Source organism: Aethalodelphis obliquidens, unplaced genomic scaffold (assembly GCF_003676395.1).
Source record: "Aethalodelphis obliquidens isolate GAN/ISIS:26980383/991018 unplaced genomic scaffold, ASM367639v1 scaffold1, whole genome shotgun sequence".
Lineage (NCBI taxonomy): Eukaryota > Metazoa > Chordata > Mammalia > Artiodactyla > Delphinidae > Aethalodelphis > Aethalodelphis obliquidens.
The window spans coordinates 19,227,092-19,242,054 of record NW_020837945.1 but is presented as its reverse complement, the minus strand read 5'-3'; the positions used below and the strand labels follow the sequence as shown (position 1 = coordinate 19,242,054).

Below are 14,963 nucleotides of genomic sequence, written 5' to 3'. Positions count from 1 at the left end.
GAGAGGAGATCCTGAGACAAAGTTGGCAGTGCAACACTTTATTTGGGAAGCGATTCTCCTAGGGAGTAGGAATGAAGGATGATGGAAGTAAAACAGGGAAAAATGGAAATTCAATAAAAACTGCTTTATCAAGTTGGTGCTTGATCTCCCAGGACTTTCTGAGGACTCACTCATGAAATATGACTTAGAACTGCCTGCCCGGGACAGTCAGATAAAAGCAGAGAGCATTTATTAATTGGCTGGCATCCTCTATTGGGCAAGAGTGTCCCTAGGGCATGATCTCCCCCAGCACCCAGCTTGCACATACGCAAGAACTGAGCAGGTTCCCCAAGATGATGTCAATGCCAAGGCAGCACAGAAGCCCTTGGTAGGAAGTTAGAAGAATGTAGTAAAGACACAAGGTAGAAACCCTGTCTGGTGGCATCTGTGCAGAGTTAGTCATGTCCTGCATAGGGCTGGTGGTCACAGAAGTAGATGGAGTAAAAGAAGGTATTATGCCCGTGCTCACTTCGGCAGCACATATACTAAAATTGGAACGATACAGAGAAGATTAACATGGCCCCTGTGCAAGGATGACATGCAAATTCATGAAGCATTCCACATTTGGGGGAGGAGATATGGGGATATACGTTTATGTATAGCTGATTCACTTTGTTATAAAGCAGAAACTGACACACCATTGTAAAGCAATTATACTCCAAAAAAGATGTTTAAAAAATAAATAAAGATAAGGAAAGGGAGGTAAAGATAGTAAATGATGCAGCTAGGCTTGAATTCAGATATACTAGCCCCTGATATATGTTCTTAGACTCCAAGCTACAATGTCTCTCAGCTATGATGATAAATAATTATATGTGTGTTGTGATTAGGGAAATCTAGTCTTTGTCAACTTTCAGGATATTGTATTTGAATAAGCCTTAAGGCTTCTTTGAAGAGGATCCAACAATGAATGGGGGAGAGGGATAATCCTGAGCAGAAACATAAGCAAAAGTGCAGATGTGTGAATATGCAAGTCCTGTGTAGAAACCATAAGAGTATATATTTGACTGGAGTTTGAGTTATGTGTTTTAAAATAATAGAACCTAAGTTTTATATGGTATCTTGGACCCAAGTCATGGAAGGTCTAAAATTCTAGACTGAAAATATGAGCTTTATTTGGTCAACAATAGGGAATATTGATGGCTTCCAAGCAGGTCAATGATGTAAGTCTAGGAATTTCTATTACTGTATTTATGACATCATGGCACTTAGCCAAAAAGTAAATCAATAGGGCATTTCATTAAAAATGTGTTAAGTAATTCATTGGTTAAAAAAAAAAAAAGGAAGGTAATTATGCCCAATACAGTCTCCCTCTAACATTATTGTTCATGACATGCCTTCCTTTAAGTCCAAAATATTATAGTCCCCTTCAAGTTATGACCAGCCACAGTGCCTACAAGGACCTAACACAACAGACTGATGGAGCCATCTCTGCTGTTGCAGTCGGCCTGAAGTCATAACTGATACCACCATCAATCTGTATCATCATTTTTCTATTTCTCTCAACCTTGGGCAGCATATTGGCAGCTCTAGATTGTTCTTCTGGTCGAATGACCTAGACTTTCATCACTTAGAAACCTGAGCTTTTATTTTTCTTGTCCTAGTTGGGCCAAGGTTGCTCAATTGCCTTTTTATAGCTGTCACTGACCACAGAATCACTGAAAGACACTTCAGTGTATTCCCAAATCTCAGAGCTACTTCTCCTCCATCCCACTAGGTAGCAGTATCTCCTTGTGATAATCAGACTCAAGTTCCCCACCAGTATAGAACTTGTATCTTGTCCTACTGGTCCTCTCACATGAGGATCCAACAGTGACTGGGGTAGTATAGCTTCATTCAGTGTAACCCTTACTGTATCCTCAATAGGTGTGTTATATACATAAGAACCACACTTCATATTCAGGAAGAACCTAAGATTGTGAGGACAACTCTGGTCCCCAAGTGAGTCTCTGGGAATGATGTTTAAAAGAGCCAATCCTACTTCTACCCTTCGGTTCCCAGACCCTTGTTTTCTAGCCACTAGCAAAAGAGCATCATATATTAACCATTTTCCTCTGAAAGTAGAGTCTAAGACAAAAGCTCATATACCATCTCCAGAACTTTTTTATCTTCCCACACTGAAACTCCATACCCATTAAACAATAACTCCTCATTACTCCCTCCCCTAAACCCTCATAGACACTCTTCTAATTTCTATCTTTATGAATATGGCTATTCTATGTCCTCATATAAGTGGAATCAAACAATATTTGTCCTTTTGTTTCTGGCTTCAATTCAACATAGTATTAGAAGTTCTAGCCACAGCTATTAAGCAAGACAAAGAAATAAAAATCATCCAAATTGGAAAGGAAGAAGTAAATTCAATCTCTGTTCACAGATGACACGTAGACAACCCTAAAAATTCCACACAAAAAAATATGGAGTGGTGATGTTGCAAAGCATTGAGAATGCACTTAATGCCACAGAATCGACCACTTAAAATGATTTAGATGGTATATGTAAGGAATGGCACCAAAAAGGAGAGCTTAAACAAGCTTTCTCCTCCACTAAGGAGGAGAGCTTAAACAAGCTTTATTTGGGAACACTCCCAGGCGAGGTTCACTGGTCGGAGAGAAAGGGGCCAGAGAAGTTGTGCCCAGGTGTGGGCATGAACAAAATTTATAGGGGTGGACGCAGGGGAGGTGCTTGCTGTGTGAAGCAGCCCTTTTTTGGTAATCTCTCGGGTGCTGTGGCAATGTAAGGTGTCGGTTGCATCAGCCTCAGAGCCATTGCTTCTGCCCCTCGGGGAGCCGGAAGACTGGGGCCGAGTGGTGTGGAAATGTCAGGTGTCGGTTGCATCAGCCACTTTGGCGGGGGTTCCATCTGGCTCCCTGGGCCCTTCCCCGGGACTGGTGGCCTTACATCCCGACTTCTTTGGTGTAATGGGGCGACGTTTGGTCTCTGGCTACTTCCTGCTGTACGGAGGCGCCGGAAGGGAGTCGGGCGGCCAGCGGTCCGGAGGTTAGGGGCGGGCGGCAGCGGGGGATTCTGTGGGTAGTGGAGGAGGAGCATCTGATTCACCGCCACCCAAGAGACTTCTTGTATACGGCTGCGGAGAAACCTGAGGAAACAGGGGGCAAGCATGAATAGGATGCAGATAAGGATTAAGGGGCCTAGGATTGGTGTCAGCCAGGTATAGAGGGTGGACCACCACCAATTGGGGATGGGGGAGGTGGATTGTCGCTGCCTGCGTTGGAGTTCTTTTAAGCGTCGGAGAGCATCTACATTGTCTTCAACAACCCCTGTCTCGTTGATGTAGTAGCAACATTCTTCCTGTAGGAAGAGGCAGGTACCTCCTTTGTCAGCTGTCAGAAGGTCCAGAGTGCGTTGATTTTGGAGGGCAACTCGGGCTACAGAGGTGATCTGGCGCTGGAGGGAGGTGATAGAGGCAGCAGAGGCCTCGATGGCTAGCTGGAGTTTCTGTTCTAGGTCGCGGGATGTTGAGACACTGTGTGTTAGGGCTCCTCCCCCGATGCCCGCAGCGATGAGAGAGGAGGCGAGGGAAATGCCTGCGACCATAGGGAGAAAGATGGCCCTTTTCTGTCGGCTAGAGAGTTGTGTGGTAAGTGAGAGAAATTCGGCTTGGTCATATAATGTGAGTTGTGGAACAAGGGTGACGGGGATACATGGGAAAGGGGAGGAAGAGTTGACCTCTTTTGTAAGGGAGCGATTACACCAAAAGAACAAGCCTGGTGGGGCCCCCATTGGCATAGTTACAGGGAGGGATGAATTGCAAGGGAGTGCATCATTAGTTAAGTTTGGGCGGCTGCCATAGCAAATTGTGAGGTTCTTTTTTTCTAAATCAAGAAATATGGGGACTCTTAAAGGGGGAAAAGGTAAGTTCTGGGAGGGAGAGGTAAGGGGTCCTTGGGGGGTTTCTTTAGCAGCTAAATATAGGGGTTTAGCAAGAAGAGCAAAGTTAGGGATCCAGTGTCAGAAAAATCCTATTAGGCCCAGAAAGGAGAGAATCTGGTCAGCTGTCTCTGGAGGTTGGAGGTCACGGATGGCCTGGGTGCGGTCGGCTGTCAGGCTTTTTGTTGTGGGGGTAAGGTGAATCCCCAGTTAGGTTACTGAGGGTGTAGACAGTTGGACCTTGGTTGGAGAGACCCGATAGCTGCGAGAGCTGAGATAATTGAGGAGGTCAGCAGTGTGTTGTTTTGAGAGGCTGAGAAATGGGCTACAGAGGAGGAGGTCATCCACGTATCGGAGGACTATACTGGGAGTGAGAGGGAAGGAAGCGAGGTCCCACGCCAGAGACTGGCCAAAGAGGTGGGGGCTGTCGCGGAAGCCCTGGGGAAGAACCATCCAGGTGAGCTGGCAGGAAGCCTGGGTATCCGGATCTGTCCAGGTGAAAGCAAAAAGGAAGTAGGAATCAGGGTGTAGGGGGATAGAAAAGAAGGTGTCCTTGAGATCTAGGACCGTAAAATGGGTGGTGGATGGGGGGATATGGGAGAGCAAAGTGTATGGGTTTGGCACAACTGGGTGGAGGGGAATGATCGCCTCATTGGTTAGTCGGAGGTCCTGGACCAGGCGGTAATCTCCTGAGGCCTTGCGGACAGGCAGGATGGGGGTGTTGCAGGGATAGCCCGTGGGGATGAGGAGCCCCTGGTCTAAGAGTCTGGTGATAATAGGTCATAAGCCCCTTAGATGAGTTTCAGAAATGGGGAATTGGGGTCTGGATGGAAACTTGGAGGGGTCTTTAAGACGGATTAGGACAGGGGGGTGGTGTGTCGCTATTATGGGTTTTGATGTATCCCAGACCTGGGGGTCTATCCGGTTGGGGGAGATGGGAGGAGGAAGAGAGGAGGGAGAGAGCTCCACTGCCAGACCGAGGAGGGGGAGCAGGAGTTGAGAGGAGGAGGCCTTAGGATCAAGTCTGGCAAGTTGGAGAGAGGCCCCTAATTGGAAGAGAACATCACGACCTAGCAGAGGAACCGGGCAGGATGGTATGACTAAGAAAGAATGAGTGAAAGGGAGCCTCTCGATGTAACATGAGAGGGGGCCGGTCTGGAGCGGGAAGGACGGCTTACCGGCGATGCCCATAACAGAGATCTGGGAAGGAAAAACTGGCCCGGAATATGTAGGCAAGACTGAATAGGTAGCCCCCGTGTCCACCAGGAATGAGATGGACTTACCCGCTACCTGTTACCCTGGGCTCAGTGAGGGTGATGGGGGTCTTCGAGTGCGGGTGTTGTCAGTCTTCAGCCAATCCCAGGAGTTCGAGTGGTAGAGCCGCTGGGTCAGTTCACCCTCTGCGTGGAGGCGCTGAGGGAGGGCCTGCCGTAGGGCAGTCACTCTTCCAATGGCCTGTTAGCCCGCAGCCAGGGCAGGGCTTGGAAGGAGGCCGGGGATTGGGACATTGGCGAGCCCAGTGCCCCTCTTTTCCGCACTTGAAACAGGCCCCTGGTGGGGTTGCCTTTGGGGGGGTCCCGAGGATGCTGTCCATGGGAGACGGCTGGCCGCAGGGCGGCTACGATGGCTTGGGTTTGGAGGACCACCTTTTGGTGTATCCAAGCCTATCGGCTGGATTCTGCCAAATCCTCACGGGCATTATAGACTTTAAAGGCCATTTTTACCAGGTCTTGGATGGGAGTCTGGGGGCCGTACTCTGCCCGCTTAATTTTTTTTTTTTTTTTTTTTCTGATATCAGGGGCTGATTGGGTGATAAAGTGGGTGGCCAAGACCATTGCGTCTGCGGGGGTGTCAGGGTCCAAGCGGTTGTAGAGAGTTAGGGCCTCTGTAAGGCAGTTGAGAAAAACGGCTGGATTTTCACTGGGCTCTTGGGTTATCTCTTTTAGTTTTTTGAAGTTGACAATCTTGTGGGAGGCAGCCTGCCTACCAGCCAAGAGGCATTGGATCATTAGATCGTGTTTGTGGCGACTGTCTTGGCCGTCCTGATAACTCCAGCCCCGATCGGTGCCAGGAACGGCAGTGGCTCCGACGGGCATAGAGTTATCAGTGAGGTGAACCTGATCTGCGTGGTTTCAGGCAGCAGTTTGAATTCCTTCCCTCTTATCGGGGGTCAGAGTAGAAGATAGGATCACAAAGATGTCGTGCCAGGTTAGATCGTAAGCTTGAGAGAGGTAGCGAAATTCTTTGACGTAGTGGGAGGAGTCGGCAGAAAACGAGCTTAATCGCTTTTCTATTTGAGAGAGATCTTGAAGGGAAAAGGGAACATGAACTCTAACTAATCCTTCTGCTCCGGCCACCTCTCTTAAGGGACAGAGAAGGTTTGGGTCCTGGGAGTCGTGGCGGTGAAAGCGGGTGTGTGAGCTGACTGGCGAGGAGAGGGGCGAGGAGAGAGAGGTGAGGTAAGGGGAAGCCAAGGGGGAGGTTGCCGGGGGGGGGGGGGGGGGGGGGGGGGGGGGGGGGGGGGGGGGGGGGGGGAGCAGTGGAGGGCGATGGAGTGGGCTCGGGAGGGAGAGGGGCCGGTCCAGGGTAGGGTGGGGGTTGGAGAGGAGCTCTGGAGGGGGGAGAGGTGAGAGATTCGGGTGGGTCGGTTAGTGGAGAGGGGTCATAGTCAAAGGAAATTAGGGGCTTGGATGTAGAAGATGTTTGGCAAGAAGGATCTGGGAGGTGGAACAATCGACGCAAAGGGAAGGACGGGAGCGCACATACCAGAAGGCCTGGACGTAGGGGACCTCGGACCATTTACCTGTCCTGCGGCAGTAGTTATCTAAATCGCAGAGGATGTTGAAATCGAAAGTCCCTTCAGGAGGTCATTTAGATTGATTGTCTAGAGGGTACTGTGGCCAGGCCTCGGTGGAATAGAATATGAGCCGCCTGTGGCGGAGGTCTTGAAAAAAGCCGAGTTTTGTAAAGTTGGCCAGGAGACACCCCAGGGGTGCCTTAGGATCTGGTTTGGATTCTGAAGTCCCCATGACCTCCGGTTTGTCCCCGGGTGAACAGAGAAAGAGAGACGTCTCTGGTCTCAGTCTCTGGTCACGGCAGTTCGGAGAGCAGTCAGGCGGTTGGGACGTCTCCACAATCGCCCGAGGCTTGGAGGGAAGATGGAGGAGTCCCTGACGCGGCCACGGTTAAGGACCCGGAGTCCGGTGGGTAGGGACCCCGGGGGTCAAGGGGAACGAAGGAGGGACTTACCCCGCTTCTGCCGGATTGGGTGGGTGAGCAGAGGTCCCCGGTCGGGAGGGGTGGCCCCGCGGTAATTTGTGGGGCTGGGTACCCCTCCTGGGTTTCGGCACCAAATGTAAGGAATGGCACCAAAAACGGAGGAGAACTTAAACAAGCTTTATTTGGGAACGCTCCCGGGCGAGGTTCACTGGTCCGAGAGAAAGGGGCCAGAGAAGTCGCGCCCGGGTGTGGGCGCGAACAAAATTTATAGGGGTGGACGCAGGGGAGGTGCTTGCTGTGTGACGCAGCCCTTTTTTGGTAATCTCTCGAGTGTTATGGCAATGTCAGGTGTCGGTTGCATCAGCCTCAGAGCCATTGGTTCCGCCCCTCGGGGAGCCGAAAGACTGAGGCCGAGTGGTGTGGCAATGTCAGGTGTCTGTTGCATCAGCCACTTTGGCGGGGGTTCCGTCTGGCTCCCTGGGCCCTTCCCCGGACCCTTCCCCGGACCTGCTGACCTTACAGTATATTTTACCACAATAACAAAAAAAAAAAAAAGAAAAGAAAACTGCTTTTGATTTTCTTTGTTGTTGGGAATTGAGAAAAATTCCAGACCAGTAGCCACTGCCAATGTCAGAAGTTGGGAGAGCCACACTGGGGCCACCTGCTGTGTTTGGGGAAACCATTACCACTTGATAAAATAATGGCTATGTGAGTGTAGGGAAGGGAAAGAGTATTTTAACTCAGAGAGTCAGGAGAAACATCAGGGAGGTATCTCATGATAGAGACCTTGAGGACAGGAAGAATTTCCACACTGGAAGTTGGGGAGATTATTCCAGACTTTTCAACTGCAGAAGCAAAGACATTGGCTCTTCTGCCTTGGGAATATTGAAATCTTTGTTCAATCACATTTAGAACATATTCTGAATACACTGCTAAGGTAATTTCCATTTTCATGATTGCTAACTAGTCGAGAAGAGGGAGAAGACAGTAATTACAGGAAATAGTTGACATTTATGAAGAAAGAGGTACCCAGTGAAATGCAGGGTCTCCTCTGCCCCATTCAAGTTCTTCTGAAAATACTTCTCCCTGCTTCTGAAGGTCATCAAATAGATTTTAAAAACCTAGAATTTTCCAGACCATCAGGCTGTTGGAATAAAATTAAATATACATTTGAATTCCTCTCAAGGTTTTCAATTCTTAGAATTAAAGGTCTTTATTACAAAATTACTTAAAATTAAATCTATATATCAAATGTAAATATATATCATCTACTTCATATAGATCAGCGGTCCCCAGCCTTTTTGGCACCAGGGACCGGTTCCGTGGAAGACAGTTTTTCCACGGATGGTGGCGGGGGCGGGGTGGGTGGGTGGGGGGTGTTCAGGTGGTAATGTGAGCAATGGGGAGAAGCGTCCCGGGGGTTGGGGACCCCTGATATAGATGGCCCTTTCATCAGCAACACAAACTCCCTATGTTTCCCCCCAGTGCCTATTTTTTTCAGACCTTTTCTTCAATGTTTCTATTTCTTCCTTGTGGCCAAATGAAAGAGGAATCTGATGCCTTTTCGGTGTTCAAATGTTGGGTTGCTGAGCATCCTTGTAGCATCTTTGCCAGGGGCTTTGTCCAAAGCACATGCCTTTATGCCTGCCTCCTTTTTATAAGCAACCTCATTCTTTCACAGTATAGAAATGAAGAATCTATATAACCTCATCAGATTTCCTACATGGGCCCAGTTAGAAAGCATAGCCTCAGAGTTAGTCTCTTCACTGTCTGCAGACAAATACGGTGAGAGGCAGCCTGTGCTGTGATTTTGTCAGCTCTTTAGTAAATTACATGTGAGGGTAAAGAGGATAAAGGATAAAGAGGATGATCCTTGCCTGCTGATAAAACACATTCTTTATTCTCCTTTCTCTACAATGTTGAATAACACCATAGGGCATAAGTTATTATATACTTTATACAGTAAATGAATAATTACAACTCATGAAGCCAAAAAACGCACTTCAAAGAATATCATGTTTCCTAAGAGGAAGTGGAGAGATTCAGAACAGTGAACACAGGTTTCCAACTCTGAAGTCTTTTTACAGCGTGATGTTTTTTAACATCTGAACTAGATTATGATTCTGCCAGCTACATGTGTATTTTAGCCTGCTATCTTGCATTAAAGCACAAGTAGTAATTGCCATTAGAAAAAATTGGGATCGAGGAAGGAATTTTTTTATTTACTTTATGTACCTAGTTTTGTATGTATAAAGCACTTGCTTGCGTCATCACTGACTCTCCACAGCAACCTTATAGAATAGGCAGCATTACCCCACTTTAATAGCAGAAACTGAGAAGTACTAAGAAACTTGCTCAAGGTCAATCTCTGAAGAAGTGGAACCCAGATTTATACAAGATCTATGTGAACCAATAGCCTTGACTCTTCAAAGTCCAGGACACAGTTCTCATGAGAATTCAGTGTATAAAACTACCATTAGAGCTTTTAATTTTACGAAAACAAAAATTTAAATTTTCCTTAAGAATAAATTTAGCATATACAATATATGTTAATAATGTCTATAAAACCTGTGCCTCAAAACTTGCTTATTAAACACGAAGAAAAGTTTTTTTATGGTTATTTGACCTCCTAATATTTAGTGTTATTCAGTTAACACATTTTGCTTCCATTGAAAACCAAAAAAAAATGTAATAGCATTAATTCAGAATCAATTCAGTTCACTAACATAATACTCTAGGTATTTTTCTTCTCGATAAGGAAAGACATTCTTAATATTGCAATCTATTTAGAATGTTAGCATCAATCTTTTTAAGGAACTTAATCTTATATATTTCAAGCCAACAAGCCAAGAAAAAAAAACAAAAAGACAGAAAATTAAACGGAGGAATAGGGAAGGTGAAATAAGGAAGCCACCGAGAAGCTTACAAGAATGGAGTTCTTCTGCCACCTGGTGGCTCTTTTGTATTATAACCAGACCTACTTTATTCAAGGCTTGGGGGTGTTTTGTTTAAGACATGTTTTAATGTATTTTTATTTCCAAAAGATAGGTTCACTCAGTGGTTTCCAAACCTGGATGCCCAAGAGGGTTACCAGAAAACACATTCGTGGGATCCATCCCTTGATATTTTGATCTTGTATTTGAGGGAAAGGCCTCGGATAGTTTTGCAATTACCCCAGTTGATGATACACAATTGATTTTAGATTGGATGTGACAGAGCTTGTAAGCTTTTCCTACACAACCAGTATCCTCTTCTTTCTGGGCTCACAGCTAAACTCCACTTAGTGCCTCTCTTTAGCAGGGTATGGCCACGTGACTGAGCTCTGGCAAATGGAATCTGGCCGCCTCCATCTTTGTTGACTGTGGTTGCCTTGTTTTCATTGTCTTCAACTCGGATATGGTGGCTAATTTGGGCATTGGTGGCAAGCTCTTTTTTGAAACTTTTTCTTCTGTTTGGTTTAGTTAGATTTTTCTCCCTTTATTCTCCTCCTACCAAACAAATGAACATCAAAAGATCTCCCTCCACTCCAGCCAACCTAGCCTCTCTGCTTCTCCAACACATCAAATACGACCCCACTTAGGGCCTTGGACCACCTAGTGTTTCTGGCTGGAACAGTCTTTCCTCAGGTACCCACATGGGACCTGCCCCACCTCCTTCAGGCTTTGTTCAAACATATGTTTATCACAGACCCTCCTATTTATAAATACAACTCCCTACCAGCAAACTGCTTATTCTTCTTACCATGCTTTATTTTTTCCATAGGAATTATAACATTCAACATACTACACAATTTTAATACTTATTATGCTTATTGTCTTTTTTACCCTATAATACAAATCCAATGCAGGGATTTTTGTTTTCTTCAGTGCTGTGTGCTCAGAAACAAAAACAGTACCTGGCACATTGTAGATGCTCAAAAAAGTATTTGTCCAGTGATGGAATGAAAGAAAGAGTAAACTGATGAATTATGACCCACGCTGTTGGTAAATAAACACATGGAACAATACTCAGCCTTGCAAGTATTCAAACATACAAATGTTAAAAAGATATTTTTGTAAGTAAGATTTTTTTGTATGCATTAGCCAATTTTTATGACCTTTAAATATAATTCCTAAACCAAGTGAAAGTGTAATGAATTGCATACACATTTTAGGTAAATTGATGCAGTTATTTTTAAAATCAACTTACATGTACTCATAAAGACTTTACAACATTTGACCCAGTTTTAGAATTGTGCCACAACAAAATAATGTTTTAAATACATATATTTTACTTAGCCATTTAGTCAGCATTGCTAATAATGTTGAAGAACTGAAAGAAACCAAATGTTTAATAATAAGAAAATAATGAATTAAATTATGTTAATTCTATGCAGCAGACTATTTTCCTGCCATTATAATCATAAGAACTATGCTTCAATATTGAAAATTGTTTATGGAAAATGATGTATTATAATAAAATATTTTTTTGAATTTTATTTTATTTATTTATACAGCATGTTCTCCGATATGCGGGCCTCTCACTGTTGTGGCCTCTCCCGTTGTGGAGAACAGGCTCCGGACGCGCAGGCTCAGCGGCCATGGCTCAGGGCCCAGCCGCTCCACGGCATGTGGGATCCTCCCGGACCGGGGCACAAACCCGTGTCTCCTGCATCAGCAGGCGGACTCTCAACCACTGCGCCACCAGGGAAGCCCAGCAGGTTCTTATTAGTCATCCATTTTATACACATCGGTGTATATGTGTCAATCCCAGTCTCCCAGTTCATCACACCACCAACCCCACCACCTGCCGCTTTCCCCCCTTGGTGTCCATACGTTTGCTCTCTACATCTGTCTCAATTTCTGCCCTGCAAACCAGTTCATCTGTACCATTTTCCATTTAAATCTGTAATTACACAGTTTTTATATATTTGTGGGGAAGGACTCTAAGGAACGTGCAAAAATTAGAAGAATTTTTGCATATATGGGTGATGAGATTAAATCTTATTTTTAATCTCCCTTTCCCAAATGTTCCAATTTATTGCCACAATTTTTACAGTTCTCTCGTATTGGAAAGGCAAAGAAACTGTCTTGTTTCTAAATGTTTTACCCTCACCTGATGTGAATTTATTCTAGGTTCCAAAAAGTGATTATTACTTACTTTTATTGTATTCATCAATACCAACTTGCATCTCTGTGGAAAGGTCTTTAGTGAGAATCTGTAAACCAGATTTACTTGCATGAAAGTGAGCAATTTGTCCAATCAATTCTGGCTGAATTTAACATCAGTTCAAGAACTAAAGTGCTCTTTCCATTTTCTCCTGTGTCTGTTCTACCTACAGACCTACATGAGCCCACGTTCTAGTTGCTTGGTTTGTATAGACATGTGTTCATCTTCCTGCGCATTTGAATAAGTAGGACTGTCTATAATTTTTCCTGTTTTCACTCATTAATGTCCATTAGTTCATAGCACACTCCCCAGGAATTCATGGAGGGGAGGGATTTTCAGACAAAGGAATTCAGGGCATGCACTCCCTCAAAAATTGTTTTTTTCCCCCCGATAACTGAACTAAACCTCAGCCTTCACTAAACCCTGAGATTGCTCTCTCCTTGCTTGACTGACCCTCCCTACCAGCTCTCAACCCAGCTCCGTCCTTACCTTCTGTTACCTGTGACCTGATATATTGTTGAAATTCAGTCTTCCTCCCACGTGCCTTGCTCAGCAAGGATTTTGGCAGTGGTCTAGCTGCCCCCACTGGTCATGGAGAGGGACAGCTGCTCTCCATTTCAGAGTCTTCCATTTGCATGACCCTCTCTCCATCCCCATTAAGTACCACAACCCAAGAATTAACTTTTGGGATCATAACATTACTCCTTGGGGTGAAACAAAGTCAAACCAGGCAATCTTTGATTATTATCCTTGTAAAGCTAAAGAGTCATATGACCAAAACAAAACAAAACTAAGAAGAAAACACCCTCCCCATGGGTCCTCTTACTCCAAAGCCCATTTCACACCACTGGCAGGCTTGTCACAGGATGTACTTTGGTCAAAGAAATGTCAAAGTGGTATGTTCCACTTCCAATAGTAGTTATTAGAGCCATCACATGGTTCGTCCATTGCTTTCTATTTCCTCTGATGAAAGACTAACAATGCCCTAGACAGGGGCTGCTTCTTCAGCCAAAGTCCAGGAATGAAGCAGAGCAAGTATCCTGTGATGGAGTTTAGAAACTAACAAAAATTGTAAACCCTTATTGTTAGAGACCACTAAGATTTTTAGGAGCCATTTGTTACCCCAGCATAACCCAGCTAATGCTGCCTGATACAACTTGTGTCCTCCTATGATACAGTGGGCTAGCTGTGTGACCTTGGGCAAATGACCTAATCTCACTGTGCCTCATCTATAACATTAAGATAATACCTATTTTGTGAGGTTATTGTGATAAATAAATGAGTGAAAACTTATAAACGCATAAATGACTATCTATTACATAATATATGCTTAATAAGTGTTTGTTACTGCTACTTAGTAATTATTATTATTATTACTATTATTATTCCACAACAGACATATGTTTTTTCCTAATTCTATATATAGATTCCATAGTTTCCGGCACAGTGTCTGACTCATATGGTGCCCCACCTAGACCTATCCTCCAAGGATAGGTGAATGGCTGATAATGAATCAGCCATTTCCCTTTTTTAGTCCCCTCAAAGAACTACTTCCATTGATTTTCTGTTTTTGTGTTGTTGTTGTTGTTTTGGCCACACCATGCAGCATGTGGGATCTTAGTTCCCCCACCAGGCATTGAACCCCCGCACCCTGCACTGGAAGCATGGAGTCTTAATCACTGTATCGTCAGGGAGGTCCCCCATTGGTTTTCTTTTACCATCATTTTTTTCCTCTTTTCCTTTAAACTAGCAAAGAATTTAAAACATAAATTTAAACAGTATCCAAATACCTTCAAAACATTCAGCTCACCTTTACTTGGTACCCTGAGTTTTGCACTTTCATAGACTTCAATCTGTTCTATGCCTTAAATGGAACTCCAAATCATTCATTTTATGTAGCAAATTTTCTGTTTAAAGGACATCCTAGGGCACAGTTTGTTCGATTTGAACAATGAAATGATCATAGCTATGGAGCCAGAGCCTCAAGGAAAACTCTTTTTAGAAACCATTCTTTCCTGCTGCCATGTTCTCAAGGATGAGGAATAATATTCTCTTCTCTTTTTCCTAAGTGAGACATTTATACAAAAGACAACCTTTGTTTCTTAGAAATCCTATAATTTTTGTGTCCTTAGTTTCTTTACACCTTTCTATTTTCCTACACAAAGCATCTTTAATCATCTGTGACATTGATTTTCATTGCAACCCATTTTCCTGGATTCTAGAGACAGAAGACACATGCTTTAAATTACCATTTTTCACTGCTTTAAATGATCATTTTTCACACACAAAAAAAATAGATAAATAAAATAGAAAGTTCTTTCTCAAAGTGAAAATGATTCTTTTCTGTTTGGCTTGGTAGATGCTTAAGAGCTTTTGGGTTGTTCTTTTTCCCTGAATTTCTAACTGGCCACCTGGACTTCAGCTTCTCCCTCAACCCAATCCTTTGTTTTGTTGCCAAAAATCATCTTAAAATTTAAATTTGATCATTTCACTTTCTGGGGGAAGTACCTCTGCAATAGAATAAAGGCCAAATTATTTCGTGTGATCTCCTTCCCTAGACCCTCCTCCCTAAAGCTCCCTCTTCCTCTCGTTCCTGTGATGTAGCTCCTTCTTCATCTTCTGTTTACTCTCTAACTCCTTCTTAGCCACCTTTTTCTTCTAGACCT

The 14,963-nt window shown here is 44.4% G+C and overlaps 1 non-coding gene across 1 annotated transcript; it reads left to right on the top strand.

Moving 5' to 3' along the window:
- Nucleotides 1-500: 500 nt before the first annotated feature.
- On the top strand, nt 501-607 carry LOC113624068 (U6 spliceosomal RNA). The gene has a single exon (XR_003434197.1). It is a non-coding gene; the product is annotated as a U6 spliceosomal RNA (small nuclear RNA).
- Nucleotides 608-14,963: the final 14,356 nt, after the last annotated feature.